Genomic DNA, 19,868 nt, shown 5'->3' on the forward strand with positions numbered 1-19,868 from the left:
TGCCAAAATCTCTATGGAAACTGTGTAGGGGTTTTTTTATATATAAAAATATCGATTTAGCACATGTAAATCACGAGAAACCACCACAAGAACCCCTGCTAGGGAATTTTGGATCCATCACCACACATCCTTATGAAAATGTGATTTTTTTTAACTGTGAGTACATCTATTAGTGGGCCTGATTAGACCAAACCTCGTGTTTTTATATATAACACCACTTAGTTCAGTCTACTGTCAATTTATTATATAATATTAATAGGTTGGTCGGTCCTATTTTTATAAAATTTTAGTGAGATTAGATTAGGTCTAAAGTTATTTTTTCTATTCAAATCCGACTCATTGAATGTCCACCTAAACGGACCATGCACCGTATCTATAATTGAGCTCTATCTCAACAAAAATAGCATGTTATTTACAACAAAATATATCACCTAAATTGCTCTCAAATAACTCATGAAAATACTAATGACAAATTGAAATGTTACAAGCATGACTTTTCCCTATATAATTATAATTAGATTTAAACCCCCAAAACAATTTTATTATTTTAGAAAAAATGGTGCATTTGAAGATCACTTTGCTCGGAGTAACTAACCCATTTGTTTTTCACTTGGAAATGGCATCAAAATCCCAAATTATTGACTTGAAAATCAAAATCAGAACCTTTTATCCCAATTGTGAAGGCAAGAGGCAAGTTCTCTACTTCAATGACCGAAATTTATCCGATAAGTTTCGTACTCTCCAATCTTACGGTATTCAAGGTGATCAAGCAAATCTCGACCTCTTTCTTCTACCTCCTCGTCCAAATACCAAGTTTCCCGTGCATATCATCGGCATCCACAGTTTTATACTGGAGGTGGAAGGAGATATGAAAGTTGCTTTTTTGAAGCAATTGATTGCTCACCATTCGGGATTTTCATCGAGTGATGAAATAACTTTGTCTCATAAACATCATAAGAAGGGTATAAACGAAGAAATGGATAACGATGAGATTCTTCATCATTATAATATGGATGGAAACTCCATTATCGATGCTCGGGTCTAATGTACTCGTGTAGGCTCATTTATACCCTTAACGTTTTTTGCACTCGTTTTTATTCTGATTTAGTATTGTCATTTTTCTTCGGTAATGTCTGTATTATCCATTGAAAATGGGCAAAATTGAGTTGGGGTAGTACTAATAATTGAGTCTCTTGAGATACATTAAGGGTATTTATGTCATTAATAATCCTATTATATTAGTAGTAAGAATTAGTAATAATCATAGATATAGCAGTAGTATTAAGACGGGGATTTCATTTTTAAAAGTTCGGGTGTAACAATTCTTCATGTTAAGTTGTACTTTTAACGTTCTATAATGAAATCTTATTCTTGCTGTTTTTATTCTAATTTTGTTTTATCGTTTTTCATCTATAAATCTTTTTGAAACATCAACGAATTATAATTCATCCGTATTTTATGTTGGTGTATTCATAATAGACATAATTGAGGTAGGATAATAATAATGAGTTTTTTTTTTTTTTTAATTTACGCAATGCACTTATATTAAATAACAAAGAAATTTTTTTACCGTACTCAATGTCATTTGAACCCATGACTTCTCTAATCAGCAATAGTAAAATACGAACCGATTACACGACACATAACTTAATAGGTAATATATTATTTTTGGATTGACGTGAAATTGACATGGAAATTTTTGAAGTTGCGTTAGGATTGACATTCTAACCCAAAAATGTTACGAAATAAACGAATATTTAAAATTATTATAAACATGAATCAAACCTTCTATATTATTATAAACATATTACATGACTTCCAATATGATATTAACGAACTTTTGGATGATTACTATCGTATTAATCCAAAAGTATATTATTGTTTCCTGAATCCAAAACTTTACAAGATTGAAGACAAACTGATTGAATTTTTTTTTTTCCTTTAGGTAATTTATTGTTTTGATTTTAGTCCTTCAATTTAACATATCTAGTCCTTCTATTACACTTTTTCAAAAAAATATAGTCCTTGCTAAAATTAAAGTTACTCAATTACGTCATACTTAGTGTTAACTAAACTCTTCAGTTTTGAATCACGTTATCTGTAATCTAATGGTATGTAGATCGGTTCACATTTTCGAATATCTGTCCAATTCGTCCACATTCGCATCCAACGGGTCATGCTTGGACAATAGAACTTAATTAGGCTCAGTCCAGACCCGTTAAAACACATATATTTCTAAACTGATTTGAGATTTCAAAAAAGTCGCCCCAATCCGATCAGCTATATTAATGTTAATTATTATATTTATATAATTATATATTAATTACTTGTTTTAAAATTCGAATTGGCATTAATTTTATTTTTTTTAGCCCGAGTCCGATCTAGTCTGATCTCACCTAAATTAGCAACTACTTGAGCTTGACTTGATTATTTTTAGGTGAAATCCCTCTATGTTAGCGGTCCATGAATAGATTTATTTATACGTTCCATTATCACTCTGAATAACCAATCAAAAGATACATTTAAAAACACATAATAATATAATATATAAATTTAATCTTATCCTTATTCTTATATCATATGCTTTGTACGTATTTGATATAAAAAGAAAATTCAAATATACTATGAATTGAGCTTAAAAACATTATAATCTCTAAATTTATTATGATTTTTTTTTGCAAAACCTTTGTTTTTTTTTAATAAATATATATGTAACCGGTGTAAAATATATAGTTTTTTTTTTCTTTTAATAAGGTTGAAATCGTCTCAGTTTACACTCATTTATAATATTAGAGTAAAATTTCTTTTGGCTCAAATGATAAAGATATTTTTTTATTTTTTTATGGTTCTAATTAATTATTAAAACCTCTACAAAAAAAATTAATTATTAAAAATCAAATATTACGAAAAATTAAAGGGCAAACTAAAAATATTAGAAATGAAAAGAATAGATGAACAAAATATATCAATTAGAGATAAATTTCTTGTGTTTGTACTTGGTAGAAATGCAAATAAAATGAGTTGCTCTTTTGTTAGCTCACACATCTTTTACTTCAACTACCACAAAAAATTATTTTAATAGATCCGTTTTATTTTTATCATTAGATATAATTATATCTTTTTAAATGTTACGAGCAAAATTGCTCGTAATTATTAACATTAGAAATATTTTACAATTTATCCCAAAAAGAGTACGGTTCGAACAAGGTTTATGATAAAAGAATAAATGTATTTGTGATCCCTGTGTTTGGCTAAAAATATCGATTAACCCTCTGAGTTTTAAAAATTTCATATTAGCCTCATTAACTTACGTAATGTGATATGATTAACCTTTTATTATTATGTGACAGCATAAAAGAAGATTTATGCAAATTAAAGAACGTACCAAACCAATACGTTTACTTTAAGTAAATTCAAAAAGATAAAAATACTTTAAGTAAATAGGTCACTTTAAGTAACATCGGTGAACTAACGAGACGTCTTTAAAATTCAGTGGACCTGTCAGTTTTTCGGACCCACTGTATTTTGCCTACATAAAAACATCATGAAAAATCAATCTCAATCATCTTCAAACCATGACTTCTCCATATATATTAAACCCCTACAATTCACAACCAAATTACATTGTTTTGATCTATCATTAGATTAAATTAAATTAATATTAGTATGGTGCATTTGAAGGTGAATTTCATCCGTTCTTATGATCCACGATCTCCATGTCTAGTTCATATCGATATGCCATCCGAATCCACAATTTTCGATCTCAAACAAAGAATCGACAACCTCTATTCCTTCAACAATATCCAAGCACAAAACCTCATATTCAATGAAGAAACGTTACAAGATTCTCGTTCAATCGAATCCTATGAAATCAAAGATCATTCTGTTCTTGATCTTCGTGTCACTACTCTCCGACCTTCTTCTTCCAAGTTCCGTGTTCAAATTCTTAGCTTCCGTAATTTCAATATAGAGGTTGAAGCAACAATGACGATTCAATTGCTCAGGAAATCAATTGCTCAGCAATTAGGAGTTTCCAGTGATAGCTTGAGTTTGGACCATAAAAATGATGCAAAGGGTATATGTGACCAAACACTTCGCGACGAAAATATAGTTGGTTATTATAATCTTGATGAGAACTCCGCCATTGAAGCTTGGAAGGTCTAGGGGTTTCAAGTTCAGTCTCAATCTTATGGTGAAAGCAGTTATTAGAAGAGTTTTTACTTTTCTTAGACTTATATTAAATAAAATTTTATTGTTCGGAAATCATTAGTAGTATGGTCCGGTCTAGTGTTCGTGTCACAAATACGTACCACTAGTTATTAAGAGAGTTTTTACATTTTGATGTGGTAATTCATATTAAATAAAAAAAATTAATGTGTGTTTCAGTTTTGTGATTTTATAATTTCCAATATATCTTTACATTTTGATTACAATAAAAATAAATAAAACAATTGATATTCTCAAAATATTTATAAAGTTTAGAAAAATAATATTATAATTGAGATAATTTAATAAAAAAAAATTATTTCATGTACCAAAACCTTAAACGACATCGTTTTAAAAACAAAAAGACTACTAAACTAATGTGTATCCTAAATTTGATTCGAAATAACTCAAATGACTTAAGGGTATTATTACTCAAACCAATTTTATTTGGTCATCATTTTAATTTAATGTCATCATTTAGTAGTTGTTTTTTAAATAAACAAACTTTTATTAAGAATATCAATAATGAAAGGTGGTGGACATGCCCACCCTTCATAAATTAATTCGATATGAATATGTGATGTTTGACCTGATCGATTAGGCTTAATTGTCTCAAACATCTAAACTCAACACATCATGACCCGTCTTTATATTATATATGTACTTTTGATTTTTTATTTTTTTCAATGTTTTTATTTAAAATTATATTCGTTGAGTTTTATTAAATTAATTAGCTAAATTTTAATTTTAAGTTGCTAAATTTTAATTTGTAAGTCGCTAATAATTATAGTTTAATATTAATATTAGTTAATTTTTAATATAAATATATTAGTTAGACAAATTGGACTGGATTTAGAAATCAATTTTCTTAATCCAATCTTTTCCAATATAAATATAATTCGGTTGGGTTTGGACAATGTAGTTATTTATTATAATTCAATTTCATATCTAAAGCATGAATTTTTTTTTTCTTTTGAATGAGAATTATATATACATGAGAATTGAGTTGTTATGAAAGAGTCCATTGAAATGAAATAAGTTTTCATGGACTAAAATTAATGATTTTAGTGGCTTCGCTCGGACTCGAACCGGAAACCTTCAGTGTGTTAGACTGACGTGATAACCAACTACACCACGAAATCATTTTATACATTTTTTCTTTATTCTTAAGTTTAGTAAAAAAAGAAAAAGAAAAATGAATTTTACTAATACAGTTTGATACATCATTTAATCAACATGTCACGCCATCAAATTAGAATAACACATCATTATATCAACGTTTCATAGTGCCACATCTGTAAAGTCAACAAGTCAACTTATAAATCATTATTAAAAAATTAAAAATTCTAACCAACATTCTCTTTTTTTTTGCAAAAAAAAAAGAAAAATAAATAACAAGATCAAATTAACTTATTCTGTCAAATACATGGCCAAATTATGTATTTCCAGTAAAAGTAAATAAAAATACATTTTTTTTCAAATTTTTATTGTGATATAGCATTTTTATACTAATAATACTTCAAAAACCGATATACCAAAATAATATCAGAATCAATTAATAATGTTATCAATTAATAATGTTTGATAAAACTTACGCACTATTGGATTTACAAGGTTTGTGAGTTTGAGTATCCACTTATTATCGAAAAATCCCAAAATTTCTATGAAAACTCTGTAGAGGCTTTAGTTTCATGGAAAAATACCCAATATTTTTTTTTAATTTAGCACACACAAATCACAAGAAACTATCAGAAAAACTTCTATCAGTGAATTCTGGATCTGTCACTACACATCCATAAGAAAATGTGATTTTTTAACTGTTACTACACCTATTAATGGGTCCGGATAAAATCAAACCTCGTGTATTTATTTATAAAAGTTAAAATCCGATACAAAATGAGGTACTTTTAGTAAGATAGGATAAGGACAAAGGTTATTTTTCTCTGTTCAAATTCGACTCATTGATTGTCACCTAAACCGACCATGCACCATACCCGAAAACATATAGAATTATAATTATCTCAATAAAAAAAATAACATGTTATTCACAACAACAAAAATACCACCAAAACTCATGAAAATATTATTTACAAATTAAAATGTTCCAAGCATGATTTTCCCCAAAATGTATACAAAAAAAAAAAAAAAACTTTAGTATTTCTAAATTAGACATTTTGATTTCCATTTTTAGAAAAATGGTGCATTTGAAGATCAATTTCCTAGGAGAAACTAACCCATTTGTTATTCACTTGGAAATGCCATCAAAATCCCAAATTATTGACTTGAAAATCAAAATCAGAACATTTTATCCCAATTGTGAAGGCAAGAGGCAAGTTCTCTACTTCAATGACCGAAATTTATCCGATAAATTTCGTACTCTCCAATCTTACGGTATTCAAGGTGATCAAGCAAATCTCGACCTCTTTCTTCTACCTCCTCGTCCAAATACCAAGTTTCCCGTGCATATCATCGGCATCCACAGTTTTATACTGGAGGTGGAAGGAGATATGAAAGTTGCTTTTTTGAAGAAATTGATTGCTCACCATTCGGGATTTTCATCGAGTGATGAAATAACTTTGTCTCATAAACATCATAAGAAGGGTATAGACGAAGAAATGGATAACGATGAGATTCTTCATCATTATAATATGGATGGAAACTCCATTATCGATGCTCGGGTCTAATGTACTCGTATAGGCTCATTTATACCCTTAACGCTTTTTGCACTCGTTTTTATTCTGATTTAGTATTGTCATTTTTCGTCGGTAATTTATGTATTATCCATTGAAAATGGGTAAAATTGAGTTAGGGTAGTACTAATAATTGGGTCTGTTGAAATACATTAAGGGTATTTATGTCATTAATAATCCTATTATATTCGTAGTAAGAATTAGTAATAATTATAGATATAGCAGTAGTATTACGACGGGGATTTCATTTTTAAAAGTTCGGGTGTAACAATTCTTCATGTTAACTTGTACTTTTAAGGTTCTATAATGAAATCTTACTCGTGCGTTTTTATTCTTTTTTTTTTTAGAAACTCTTGCGTTTTTATTCTAATTTTGTTTTATCGTTTTTCATCTATAAATCTTTCTGAAATATCAACGAATTATAATTCATCCGTATTTTAAATTTACACAATGCACTTACATTAAATAACAAAGAAAATTGTTGACCGTACCCAAATTTGAACCCATCAATCAACAAAAGTACAACACGAACCGATTACACGACACACAATTTTAGTGTTTGAATTTCACTTAATAGGTAATATGTCATTTTTGGATTGACACGGAAATTTTTGGGTTGCCTTAGGATTGACATGCTAACCCAAAAATGACACGAAATAAAACGAATATTTAAAATTATTATTATATTTTCTCACATTTATGAATAAAGATAATAAAATTACAATTATTACTCGTAAACATGACTCAAACCTCGTATATTATTATAAACATATTACATGACTTCCAACATGATATTAACGGACTTTAAGATGATTATTGTCGTATTAATCCAAAAGTATATTATTGTTTCCAGAATCCAAAACCTTACAAGATTGAAGGCAAACTGATTGAAATTTTTGTTCCTTTACAAAAATTTATTGTTTTGATTTTAGTCCTTCAATTTAACATATTTAGTCCTTCTATTACACTTTTTCAAAAAAATACAGTCCTTGATAAAATTAAAGTTACTCAATTACGTCATACTTAGTGTTAATTAAACGGTTTGTGATCAACTTCCTTACTCTAATTAGACCAATAAATATCAGTTTTACTCCTAAAGTCTACATTGTGATGAGGACATCTTATCACTAGACCCGAGTCCGGAACAACGAGGAGCCACCCGGGAGAACCCACTCAAGGAGAGCAAGGAACAACCCAAGCCAGAGGGCACGCGGGGCGTGCCCAACCGAACGCAAGGCGTGGGAATAGTGGTCTTGGATGAAAAGTCATACCAGTTAGTGACGCGGGGCGCATCCCTCATCACGCGGGGCGTAGTGAACCACATCAAGCAAGAAAACGTCCAAGAGAGCAAACACGCGGGGCGCAACCCTTGGGCGCCTCGCGTAGGTTCCAGTCCGGAGATCCACCAAGTTCAGGAGCCCCAAGACGCGAGGCGTAATCCGCAGGACGCCTCGCGTACTGAGCTCGAGCCAGCCTCCTTAAGTTCAGGAGCACATCTACGCGGGGCGTAACCCCGAGACGCGGGGCATGTTTTGACCTGGAGAATACTTCCCCTCCAAGTTCTCACCTTGAGGGGACCATTTCTGTGACACTCTATTTACTGTTTTGCCATTGTGACTTAATTACTAAACTTCTCCTTCCCTATTATACCCTTATGGCCATGTGTTAACCAAAACCCTATTCATAGGCTTTTGGGTCTTTTGCTTTATTTTGTGGGAGAGTATTTAAACCCCCATATTTTGTAATGTTCTCAACTTTTGATGAATTAAACTTATAGCCTCCTTTGAGAGCTTGGATTTCATATCCATTGGGTTAACTCAACCTTCAAGTTTAGCTTGAGAAGATTGAATTCTTTGTGGATTTACGATTAAAATCCTCAGTCGATGTTTTGTGGGAGAGTATTTAAACCCCCATGTTTTGTAATGTTCTCAACTTTTGATGAATTAAACTTATAGCCTCCTTTGAGAGCTTGGATTTTATATCCATTGGGTTAACTCAACCTTCAAGTTTAGCTTGAGAAGATTGAATTCTTTGTGGATTTACGATTAAAATCCTCAATCGATTTCACCCTACATCAGTTGGTATCAGAGCCGAATCGTTTTCCTTGACCGGAGACTTCTTCTCGGAGATGGTTCAACCACGTATCACCACCGAAGCCATTGGAACCCAAGAACAAAGGTTTAAGGCACTAGAATCAAGCTTGAAGGCCATAAATGACAAGATGAGTGAGTTGGAAGAAAGACAAGAAACGGAACGAAGAGAAAGGCGTATTGATACGGAAAGGCTTATTCTTGAGTTTCGTAATAGCCACATCCAACCCGCCGGAGAACCTCACCGGAGACAAGAGGAGCAAACCCGCCATCTACTTGAAAGGCAACCAACACACCACGGATCACCTATGCACCCCAAGCAATGGACCCTCGGGTTCAAGAGGTAAGGCGGACTAATCCTGTAACCATTAGAAACGTGGATAGTGATAGTGATGGGGATTTCTTTGATGATTATGACATGCCTAGGATTGCTAGGAATATGGGGATTATGATTGATGATAATGCCATGAATGGTAGGCCTAGACATGAGGTGCATGTGAATGATGTTGTTGGTCCCGCGCATGTGCGTGCCAGGAATATGGATATTGTGCATAATGATGTTGTAGGTGGTTACGAAAAGGGGAATGTGGGTTTGAATGACCCGTATGAGGGCCGAGGTAATGAGAGGGGCGGATATGGAGGTGGACCAAATGTGAGAATGGGGTATGGAGGAAATTTTGATAGAGATGATGCCTTCAAGTTGAAAGTGGACTTACCGTCATTCGGGGGAGAACTTGATATAGAGGGTTTCCTCGATTGGTTGCTTGAGGTAGAACGGTTCTTTGACTATGCGGGAATACCGGAAGACCGGAAGGTTCGGTTAGTAGCTTACCGGTTGAAAGGAGGAGCTTCAGTTTGGTGGGATAACATGAAGGAGGGAAGAAGAAGAGGAGGAAGGGAACCGATTAGGTCTTGATTAAGGATGAAGTCGATGTTGCGGGAGAGGTTTCTACCACCCGACTATGAACAGTACATCTACAGTTCCTACCGGAATTGTTCTCAAGGTGCTAGAAGTGTGCACGAGTACACCTCGGAGTTCTTGCGGCTGTCGGCAAGGGCTAATTTGTCGGAAACCGAGAGCCAAAAGACTTCAAGGTATCTTGAAGGGTTAAGGTACAACATCCAAGATCGGATTGGAACGCAAATGGTGATTCGGGTGCAAGATGCCCGTAATTTAGCATTGAAGGCCGAGGCACAGTTGAGCTTGAGGGGTCGAGAAGGTTATAGGAGGACCGGGGTCGAGAGTACCTATGGAGGGAGAGGAGCTCCCAAGGGGATCGATAAGGGTAAAGGAATCGCAAGTTCAAGCGATTCCAAGGCGCCAAGTACGGGAAAGGCACCAAGTGGAGATGTGAGGCCTTTTAAGGCGACACAACCCCCTAGGGGCAACAACCCTTATGCTAAGCCGGCTCCATTCAAGTGTTTCCGATGCAACGAGCAGGGCCACCGTTCCAACGAGTGCCCCAAGAGAAGAAGTGCTAACATGGTTGAGCGGTATGAGGACGACGAGGACTATGATGACGAGGGGGATGTTTGTTGTGTTCCCGTTGAGGATGAGTATGGGGAAGAGTATGATGGGGACCACGCCATACACGTAGTGAGGAGGCTCCTAGTCTCAAGTCGAGTAGCTTCGGATCAACGACACCAATTGTTCCGAACCCGATGTCTAGTGCAAGGAGTGAAGTGCAATGTGATCATCGATAGTGGGAGTCAAAAGAACATTATTAGTGATACCGCAGCCAAGAGATTTGGATTGGAGCTTGAGGCGCACCCTAGTCCGTATAGTGTGGGGTGGATCAAGGATGTCGGAGCAATGAAAGTCACTCAAAGATGTAAGGTCCCTCTTGAGATAGGGGAGTACCGGGATGAGGTTTATTGTGATGTGGTGGAGATGGATGCTTGTCACTTACTGTTGGGGCGTCCGTGGCAATTTGATAGAGACGCCACCCACGCCGGGAGAAAGAACACTTATCGTTTTATGAAGGACGGCATCAGATATGTACTAACACCTCTATCGGGGGAGCCCAAAGACAAAGGGAAGTCTACCTTGATCGTCTGCCCAACTCACAAGGCGTTTATTAACGAGTGTGGGGAAAGCCAAACGGTTTATATAGTGATGGTGAAGACGAGCACACCGGCAGGAAGGATGGGAAGTGAAAATGAAGAGGTTCCGGAGGAAGTGGGGAGATTACTTAATGAATTCCGAGATGTCTTCCCGGATGAATTACCGGATGGGTTACCACCCCTACGGAACATCCAACACCACATTGATCTAGTGCCGGGAGCTAGCTTGCCTAGTCTTCCCCACTACCGGATGAGTCCCAAGGAGAGTGAGGTAATGAAGGAAAAGGTGGACGAATTGATTAAAATGGGGTATGTTAGGAAAAGCATGAGCCCATGTGCGGTGCCGGCCTTGTTGACACCCAAAAAGGATGGGTCGTGGAGGATGTGTGTGGACAGTCGAGCCATCAACAAGATTACCATTCGGTACAAATTCCCGATTCCCCGACTTGATGATATGCTCGATCAGTTGAGTGGTTCTAAGGTCTTTTCGAAGATCGACTTGAGGAGCGGGTATCACCAAATCCGAATCAAGGTGGGAGATGAGTGGAAGACGACGTTTAAGACGCGTGACGGGCTATATGAGTGGTTAGTGATGCTATTCGGGATGACCAATGCACCGAGTACTTTCATGAGATTGATGAACCAAGTGTTGCGTCCGGTGATTGGGAAGTTTGTGGTGGTTTACTTTGATGATATCCTCATCCATAGTAAGACACTAGAAGAGCATATGGAGCACTTGAGGACCGTATTAACCTTGCTTCGGGAAAACCAACTCTTTGCCAACACTAAGAAGTGTGACTTTGTGATGGAGAGCTTGGTTTTCCTTGGGTATGTGGTCAGTGGGAGTGGGATTCGAGTGGATGAAGAGAAGGTGAGGGCTGTCCGGGAATGGCCGACTCCGAAGACAGTTGGGGATATTAGGTTTTTCCATGGGTTGGCTACGTTCTATAGGCGGTTCATCCGAAATTTCAGCGCTATCGTGGCTCCTATGACCGAATGCTTGAAGAAGGGTAGAGGTTTCAAGTGGAAAGATGAGCAAGAGAACAATTTTGCTTTGATTAAGGAGAAGCTAAGTACCGCTCCGGTGTTAGCTTTTCCGGACTTCGAGAAGCTCTTCGAGGTTGAGTGTGATGCTAGTGGAGTTGGAGTTGGGGGAGTGTTAATGCAAGAAAAGAGGCCCATAGCGTATTTCAGCGAGAAGTTATGTGACTCAAGGCAGAAATGGGCCACTTATGATAAGGAGTTCTATGCGGTAGTGCGGGCTCTCAAGACGTGGGAGCACTACCTTATTGGGAAGGAGTTCATGTTGTACACCGACCACCGAGCCCTTAAGTACTTGGGGAGTCAAAAGCAAATCCGGAGCTCCATGCATGCTAGGTGGTCCGCATTTGTGGATAAGTTTCCTTATCGACTTCTCCACAAATCGGGTCAACAGAATAAGGTGGCGGATGCTTTGAGCCAGAGGATTGCACTTATGAAGACCGTGGCCTTGGAGTTAACAGATTTTGAGCACATCAAGGGAGAATACGAAGATGACGCAGACTTTGGTATTGAGTGGGAGAAGTGTAGAAGGGGCACCGAAGAGGGAGGATATCAGCTTGTGGACGGATTTCTCATGAAGGGTAGCCAGCTGTGCCTTCCAAACACGTCTATACGAGAAAGAGTGATCCGAGAGCTACATGGGGGAGTGTTGGGCGGCCACTTTGGTAGGGATAAGACCTTGGAGGCGGTTAGCTCCCGATACTTTTGGCCTAAGATGAGGAAAGATGTGGCATATATCGTCGAGCGATGTGAGAATTGTCAATCCTCCAAGGGGCATACCACCAATGCCGGATTACGTATGCACTTGCCGATTCCGGAAACTATTTGGGAGGATCTCTCGATGGATTTCGTGTTGGGACTGCCAAGGACTCAACGGGGCATGGACTCTATCTTCGTGGTGGTGGATAGGTTTTCAAAGATGGCACATTTCATCCCATGTCGAAAGACTAATGACGCCACCGCCATTGCTAAGCTTTTCTTCCGTGAGGTAGTGAGATTACATGGGGTTCCAAAGAGTATAGTGTCGGATCGGGACACGAAGTTTGTTAGCCACTTTTGGCGAACTCTTTGGGCTATTCTAGGAACTACCTTGAAGTTTAGCACCACAGCTCACCCCCAAACGGATGGGCAAACCGAAGTAGTGAATCGGACTTTGGGAAATCTGTTACGGAGCAAGTTCCGGGATAAGCCCAAGATGTGGGATTATGTGATCGCCCAAGCCGAGTTTGCCTATAACTCCGCCGTAAGTTCGACCACCGGGAAGTCACCCTTCGAAGTTGTGTACACCAAGGCCCCGAACCATTTGCTTGATTTAGGGGAGATTCCGAAGGTAGAAGGGAAGAGTGTGGCGGCCCAGAATTTGGCCAATAACTACCACCAAATGCACCAAAAAGTGTGGGATAGTATTGAGAAGAAGAATAGTAGGGACAAGGCCAAAGTTGACGAGCACCGAAGGGATGTGCAATTTGAGGTGGGGGATGAAGTAATGGTGTACTTGGGTAAGGAGCGACTCATGCACGCCCCTAGTAGTAAATTGAGACCGAGGAAGTACGGCCCGTTCCCAATCACCAAGAAAATGAGCGCCAATGCCTACCAACTAACCCTTCATAATTGGCTTGGGAAGATGTCTTCTTCTTTTAATGTGCAGGATCTTAGCTTGTGGAAACCGGAGGGGACGTTGCCAACCAAAGTCACCGAGGGGGGACCCGACTCTTTCGAAGAAGGGGAGAATGATGAGGACATCTTATCACTAGACCCGAGTCCGGAACAACGAGGAGCCACTCGGGAGAACCCACTCAAGGAGAGCAAGGAACAACCCAAGCCAGAGGGCACGCGGGGCGTGCCCAACCGAACGCAAGGCGTGGGAATGGTGGTCTTGGATGAAAAGCCATACCAGTTAGTGACGCGGGGCGCATCCCTCACCACGCGGGGCATAGTGAACCACATCAAGCAAGAAAACGTCCAGGAGAGCAAACACGCGGGGCGCAACCCTTGGGCGCCTCGCGTAGGTTCTAGTCCAGAGATCCACCAAGTTCAGGAGCCCCAAGACGCGGGGCGTAATCCGCAGGACGCCTCGCGTACTGAGCTCGAGCCAGCCTCCTCAAGTTCAGGAGCACATCTACGCGGGGCGTAACCCCGAGACGCGGGGCGTGTTTTGAGCTGGAGAATACTTCCCCTCCAAGTTCTCACCTTGAGGGGACCATTTCTGTGACACTCTATTTACTGTTTTGCCATTGTGACTTAATTACTAAACTTCCCCTTCCCTATTATACCCTTATGGCCATGTGTTAACCAAAACCCTATTCATAGGCTTTTGGGTCTTCTGCTTTGTTTTGTGGGAGAGTATTTAAACCCCCATGTTTTGTAATGTTCTCAACTTTTGATGAATTAAACTTATAGCCTCCTTTGAGAGCTTGGATTTCATATCCATTGGGTTAACTCAACCTTCAAGTTTAGCTTGAGAATATTGAATTCTTTGTGGATTTACGATTAAAATCCTCAGTCGATTTTTGCTTTGTTTTGTGGGAGAGTATTTAAACCCCCATGTTTTGTAATGTTCTCAACTTTTGATGAATTAAACTTATAGCCTCCTTTGAGAGCTTGGATTTCATATCCATTGGGTTAACTCAACCTTCAAGTTTAGCTTGAGAAGATTGAATTCTTTGTGGATTTACGATTAAAATCCTCAGTCGATTTCACCCTACATCACATTGTTAATAATTTGGGCTAATTTAAACATATTAATAAAACTAACTCTTCAGTTTTGAATCACGTTATCTGTAATCTAATTGTACGTAGATCGGTTCACATTTTCGTATATCTGTCCAATTCGTCCACATTCGCATCCAACGGGTCATGCTTGGACAATAAAAATTAATTGGGTTCAGTCCAGACCCGTTAAAACACATATATTTCTAAAACTGATTTGAGATTTAAAAAAATAGAACGAGCGGCCCAATCCGACCCGCAATATTAATGTTAATTATTAAATTTATATATTTATATATTAAATACTTGTTTTAAAATACGAAGTTTAAATTTTATTATTAAAAATATATATTCATAGATGGACTTATTCGAATTGGCATTAATTTTATTTTTTAGCCGAGTCCGATCTAGTCTGATCTCATCTAAATTAACAACTACTTGAGCTTGACTTGACTATTTTTAGGCGAAAGCCCTCTATGTTAGCGGTCCATGAATAGGTTTATTCATACGTTCCATCATCACTCTGAATAACAAATCAAAGATACATATAAAAAAACATGATAATATAATATATAAATTTAATCTTATCATTATTCTTATATCATATGCTTTGTACGTATTTGATATAAAAAGAAAATTCAAATATACTATGAATTGTGCATAAAAACATTATAATCTCTAAATTTATTATGATTTTTTTTGCAAAACCTTTGTTTTTTTAAATAAATATATATGTAACCGGTGTAAAATATATAGTTTTTTTTTTCTTTTTTTTTTTTGGGTAAGAAGGGAAGAAAAAAAAAACAAACAAACAAAAACCTAATCCGAGATCAGTCTAGGAAGACTGACCCCAATCCTATCCTCAAGAAGAGAAGGTAACAGAAAAGAAGGAGGAACGGAAAGGGTAGAAACACCTAACACCCCCCCATGCCCAGCAGCTGCCAAGCGATCCGCCACGCGGTTTTGCTCCCTATAAATATGGGAGAAGGTAAGAGAATCGAAGGCAGGACGAAGCCTCAAGATGGCTTTAATGAGATTCTGACTCTTAAGACAAACAGCCTGTCTATCCGAAATCCTGTTGATAGCCTCCAAATTGTCAGACTCCACCGAAAGTCTTTTAACACCCATGCGAATGGCGAGTTTAATGCCAGACAAGATCCCCCAGAGCTCTGCAGTAAAGGAGGAGCCCGTACCTAAGTTATGGGTAAACCCAGCCAGCCAGGCGCCACCAGCATCCCGAAGAACTCCACCAGCAGCAATTCTGCCATTACTAAGGCAGGAGCCATCCGTATTCAACTTGACAACCCCTTCCCTGGGCTTGCTCCAACCAACTAACTGGACCTCTTTAACCGGGGAGGGGTGAACCAGGGGCTCTCCTTCAAAACTCTTTGTAATAACAGAGAGTTTTTTCGAGAAGTAAAACCGGAGGTCAGGAATAAAGACAGTCTTCTCAGCAAATAACTCTTCATTCCTCCATTTCCACATTTGGTGACAAATAATAGCGAAGAGAATAGCCCCGTACTCCATACTGGCCAACAAATTCCCATTAACGCCTTCAGAGAACCAGTCAATATCAGAGAACCCCATAAAGGAAGGAAGGATGTGGTGAGGAAGGACCCCTTCCCAAACCTTTCTACTATTCGGGCAATCCCTCAAAGCATGGCACAAGGTTTCCACATGGCCGCTGCATCTGCTACAGGCACTAGATACAGCCAAGTGCCTTCTGTGTCTATCTGCATTCGTGAGGAGCCTGTCTTTGACTCCCAGCCATAGGAAACTCCTAATGCGGTAGGGGACTTTGAGGGCCCAAATGGACTTCCAAATTTCCAAAGGAGGATCAGCCCTATTAGGGGTAAAAGCTTCATAGACCGATTTGCAAGAATAAGAACCATTATTAGTCAAGGCCCAGCAGTGTCTGTCCTTATCCTCCTCCTGAATTTTTTTAAGGTTGAAATCGTCTCAGTTTACACTCATTTATAATATTAGAGTAAAATTTCTTTTGGCTCAAATGATAAAGATATTTTTTTATTTTTTATGGTTCTAATTAATTATTAAAACCTCTACAAAAAAAATTAATTATTAAAAATCAAATATTACGAAAAATTAAAGGGCAAACTAAAAATATTAGAAATGAAAAGAATAGATGAACAAAATATATCAATTAGAGATAAATTTCTTGTGTTTGTACTTGGTAGAAATGCAAATAAAATGAGTTGCTCTTTTGTTAGCTCACACATCTTTTACTTCAACTACCACAAAAAATTATTTTAATAGATCCGTTTTATTTTTATCATTAGATATAATTATATCTTTTTAAATGTTACGAGCAAAATTGCTCGTAATTATTAACATTAGAAATATTTTACAATTTATCCCAAAAAGAGTACGGTTCGAACAAGGTTTATGATAAAAGAATAAATGTATTTGTGATCCCTGTGTTTGGCTAAAAATATCGATTAACCCTCTGAGTTTTAAAAATTTCATATTAGCCTCATTAACTTACGTAATGTGATATGATTAACCTTTTATTATTATGTGACAGCATAAAAGAAGATTTATGCAAATTAAAGAACGTACCAAACCAATACGTTTACTTTAAGTAAATTCAAAAAGATAAAAATACTTTAAGTAAATAGGTCACTTTAAGTAACATCGGTGAACTAACGAGACGTCTTTAAAATTCAGTGGACTTGTCAGTTTTTCGGACCCAGTGTATTTTGCCTACATAAAAACATCATGAAAAATCAATCTCAATCATCTTCAAACCATGACTTCTCCATATATATTAAACCCCTACAATTCACAACCAAATTACATTGTTTTGATCTATCATTAGATTAAATTAAATTAATATTAGTATGGTGCATTTGAAGGTGAATTTCATCCGTTCTTATGATCCACGATCTCCATGTCTAGTTCATATCGATATGCCATCCGAATCCACAATTTTCGATCTCAAACAAAGAATCGACAACCTCTATTCCTTCAACAATATCCAAGCACAAAACCTCATATTCAATGAAGAAACGTTACAAGATTCTCGTTCAATCGAATCCTATGAAATCAAAGATCATTCTGTTCTTGATCTTCGTGTCACTACTCTCCGACCTTCTTCTTCCAAGTTCCGTGTTCAAATTCTTAGCTTCCGTAATTTCAATATAGAGGTTGAAGCAACAATGACCATTCAATTGCTCAGGAAATCAATTGCTCAGCAATTAGGAGTTTCCAGTGATAGCTTGAGTTTGGACCATAAAAATGATGCAAAGGGTATATGTGACCAAACACTTCGCGACGAAAATATAGTTGGTTATTATAATTTTGATGAGAACTCCGCCATTGAAGCTTGGAAGGTCTAGGGGTTTCAAGTTCAGTCTCAATCTTATGTTGAAAGCAGTTATTAGAAGAGTTTTTACTTTTCTTAGACTTATATTAAATAAAATTTTATTGTTCGGAAATCATTAGTAGTATGGTCCGGTCTAGTGTTCGTGTCACAAATACGTACAACTAGTTATTAAGAGAGTTTTTACATTTTGATGTGGTAATTCATATTAAATAAAAAAAATTAATGTGTGTTTCAGTTTTGTGATTTTATAATTTCCAATATATCTTTACATTTTGATTACAATAAAAATAAATAAAACAATTGATATTCTCAAAATATTTATAAAGTTTAGAAAAATAATATTATAATTAAGATAATTTAATAAAAAAAATTTATTTCATGTACCAAAACCTTAAACGACATCGTTTTAAAAACAAAAAGACTACTAAACTAATGTGTATCCTAAATTTGATTCGAAATAACTCAAATGACTTAAGGGTATTATTACTCAAACCAATTTTATTTGGTCATCATTTTAATTTAATGTCATCATTTAGTAGTTGTTTTTTAAATAAACAAACTTTTATTAAGAAGAATCGATGGAAAGAATATCAATAATGAAAGGTGGTGGACATGCCCACCCTTCATAAATTAACTTCGATATGAATATGTGATGTTTGACCTAATCGATTAGGCTTAATTGTCTCAAACATCTGAACTCAACACATCATGACCCGTCTCTATATTATATATGTACTTTTGATTTTTTATTTTTTTCAATGTTTTTATATAAAATTATATTCGTTGAGTTTTATTGAATTAATTAGCTAAATTTTAATTTTAAGTTGCTAAATTTTAATTTGTAAGTCGCTAATAATTATAGTTTAATATTAATATTAGTTAATTTTTAATATAAATATACTAGTTAGACAAATTGGACTGGATTTAGAAATCCGTTTTCTTAATCCAACCTTTTCCAATATAAATATAATTCGGTTGGATTCGGACAATGTAGTTATTTATTATAATTCAATTTCATATCTAAAGCATGAATTTTTTTTCTTCTTTTGAATGAGAATTATATATACATGAGAATTGAGTTGTTATGAAAGAGTCCATTGAAATGAAATGTGAATGAATAAGTTTTCATGGACTAAAATGAATAATTTTAGATTCCACACTTTCTCAAGTTAAATAAAATATATGTGGTTGTACTAATTAATTAGATTGAATATTTTTTTTTTAGAATACAACTTTTTTTGGTAGATAAAAAATATCTATATTTTAGTGGCTTCGCCCGGACTCGAATCGGAGACCTTCAGTGTGTTAGACTAACGTGATAACCAACTACACCACAAAACCATTTTAAACATTTTTTTCTTTATTCTTAAGTTTAGTAAAAAAAAGAAAAGAAAAAACGAATTTTACTAATACATTTGATACATCATTTAATCAACATGTCACGCCATCAAATCAGAATAACACATCATTATATCAATATTTCATAGTGCCACATCTATAAAGTCAACAAGTCAACTTATAAATCATTAGTAAAAAAATTAAAAATTCTAACCTACATTCTCTTTTTTTTGCAAAAATAAAAAAATATAACAAGATTAAATTAACTTATTTTGTCAAATACATGGCCAAATTATGTATTTCCAATAAAAGTAAATAAAAATACATTTTTTTTCAAATTTTTACTGTGATATACCATTCTTATACTGATAATACTTCAAAAACCGA

General features: G+C 35.9%; 1 non-coding gene across 1 annotated transcript; it reads right to left on the minus strand.

The window, feature by feature from the left end:
- Positions 1 to 19,410: 19,410 nt before the first annotated feature.
- TRNAV-AAC (transfer RNA valine (anticodon AAC)) lies at positions 19,411 to 19,484 on the minus strand. Its single transcript has one exon. It is a non-coding gene; the product is annotated as a tRNA-Val (tRNA).
- Between the last annotated feature and the right edge of the window lie 384 nt (positions 19,485 to 19,868).

The sequence above is a fragment of the Euphorbia lathyris genome, chromosome 10 (assembly GCF_963576675.1).
Source record: "Euphorbia lathyris chromosome 10, ddEupLath1.1, whole genome shotgun sequence".
In the NCBI taxonomy this organism is placed as follows: Eukaryota; Viridiplantae; Streptophyta; class Magnoliopsida; order Malpighiales; family Euphorbiaceae; genus Euphorbia; species Euphorbia lathyris.